The following is a 2779-nucleotide window of genomic DNA, read 5'->3' as shown; positions in this document are numbered from 1 at the left end:
ATAGCCGTGTAATAAGATAATACATAGCAACTTTCAACGGAGTCTACAGTATCGTCCAACGCGCCCAAAGTGTGCAGAAATGGGGCAACACAGTCTTTGGGGCAAGAACTGCTACTCATTTCGAAACGAATGGCCGAAGTAGTCTCGAGGGATGTAAGTCTCCCTTCATTCTGTAGCGGGGCCTCATCGCTTACTTTTCGTGCCAAATTTGATGCCTCTGGATAGTCACAATTTCTTAAAATGTAATATATATTTTCTATAATTGTACGATACAATTAATGGATCAGTGAATTTATCAAAGGGGCTAATCGAGATTTAAGCTACACTTTTTGTGTTCTTAGCAAAAAATCGCAACGCAAATGCTCAGTGAGCACCTATTGCGCTTGGAGGTTTAGTGTAATATTTGCGCCATATTGTGTTTGCTACTTTCCAGTCATGACAATACATCGATTCCTCCTAGAGCTTCAAGATTTGATCAATTAATAATGTTGAAACACGCTCTCTAAGCTACGCTATCACAGTACGTACTACCAGCATTTTGGAAGCCTTTTGTCGCTTTTAAAAGAGAAAATAGCATGGCTATAAGAGGCGGTAGATATGCTTCTTTCACTCCAGTGCTTGACATCCAATAGGCTCGTGAGAGCGACATTTTGATAACCTTACACAAAACACATGATATATTCTCATTTTCTTTTGTGTTTGACTTACTGTGAACGGCTCGATGAAGCGTGGTCAAAGTTTAGTGCTTTTGCCTGCAAACACTGCGTGTGTCGACTAGAGCATTTCAAGATTACCCTACATCACGCGGTTATCACGTCTTACCTCTGGCTACTCGTCTATATTGATTAGCCACTGACGCTATTTATTTGAAGTCTAGCAAATTGTACAAAGTATACCATAACTTCGCTATCAGGCGTGGGTCTCTATGCAATAAGAAGCTACCACCAAGCGAAGCCTGATTAACTTCTCACTGCTCACATTTCGCTGACAATAACGAGATATTCGAGTGCCCCAGCTGGTCCACCAAATCCAAAATGCAGTACTCCCGAGCGCAATTTTTTGATAAAGCAGCTTATTAGCTCCCAAGCCCCTCAAACCCGAATCGTTCGTCTCCTTTACGCATGTTGCGTCGTGTCCATACGCTGTGCATATTGCTCCACCAATCAAGACGTCGTCACTATCGTGACGTATAGTATCTCATGGACGAGCTAATTCAGAAGCGCATTCGCCACAACATCAAGACAGCCCTACTTGAACCTTACGTCGAAGCTGCACTGGGCGATGGAAAATGGCCACCATTAAAATTATGGTAGCTATATTTCTGTGCGCAATAACGGATTATCTCTATAGAGCACAAATGGACATAATCATCTAGATTTATTCTGAACTTATCAAGCGCATATTGTAAACAGGTGATTTTTGTCATAAACAAGTTTGCCGCTTTAAGCTGGCGAGGCTCAAAGGAAATGGCGTGTTTATGGCCAATGGATATATTGGAGAAATGTACAGCCTATTGCAACGCAAAACGTCACAATCGACATGATCTGGTCGCTTTGGTCACTAATAGGGGTAAATCTTTTTTCACGGTTTAAGGAGAGCCGCTTCTGCCACAAAACAACATCACTTATCATCTTTCTTACCGAGATTGCTAAGGGGCCGTGCCATATCTACATAATTTTCATTCTATTTGTGCAAAAAAACTGACCATTTAAGGCCATTTTCTTGAGTCAAAAAATAGCAACGATACGGACTTATCCGCGATGGCCTTGATCTTTCAAGTGTCCGTTTTCACGGCATCCTTCCTAACGAAACAACCTATACGATAACTTTGCGGCACTTCTTTTTGCTAGTTAGTGCGCATATATCTCGAGCACTGCTCGTAGTTGTTGATTGTGGGTACCCATATACATTTTCTCGCGTTTTGAACGACTATGGGCGAGTATACCGTCAAGAATAGGTTTGCGAGTAAGCACGATGCCGTCCAAACTACTATAAGAGCTGCCATACTAATCATCGTCTTTGATGCATAAAACACTACCGGTGACAAAGTTAGTCATACATATTTCCCCTCAACTCGAAGTAATCACTCCGGACATGGGCAACTTACCATTTTTCTTAAGCGGTTAATGATAGCCAAATTTAGGTCATCAGCACACCTGTTTTCAAAATTAGCGCTTATGTCAGAAACGTAGCTGCATCCGTCTTACTTAAAGCGTGCAAACTCGCCATTTGCGGACACACATTCAGATCCAATAAGATGGTGCCAAATCGAAACTCTACCTCTCTGTGACTTCGACCTCACATCTTGCTTTGCAGTAAAGAAACCGGCTATGACATTACACTGTCCATCCAGTACAAGTCTTCGACGTCTTACGTAGGATTGGTTTCAGAATCCAAGTCAGGTTTTGATTTACTCCTGATCCGGGGGAAACATGCGGGATGGGCCAATTATTATTACCACATCGTCATACTGCTCTTTAATGATAACAGGAATCGTGGGGATTTGCATCAACGGTACCTTCCCATATGCGTGATCTCAATTATAATCTCATCTTTTTCTTTGATGTAGAAAAACTCAGCTCTTTTCTCAGACCCGAACGTAGGATTCCGGCGACTTTAATGCTAGGAGGTGTCTCTTTAAGGTCAATAAATGCTTCAGCCGACAGTGATGAAGGGAGACTTACATCCCTCAATTCTACTTCGGCCACTCGTTTCGAAATGAGTAGCAGTTCTTGCCCCAAAGACTGTGTTGCCCAATTTCTGCACACTTTGGGCGCGC

The sequence above is a fragment of the Plasmopara halstedii genome (assembly GCF_900000015.1).
Source record: "Plasmopara halstedii genome assembly, contig: Scaffold_262, whole genome shotgun sequence".
Lineage (NCBI taxonomy): Eukaryota > Oomycota > Peronosporomycetes > Peronosporales > Peronosporaceae > Plasmopara > Plasmopara halstedii.
This window is presented reverse-complemented; position numbering follows the sequence as displayed.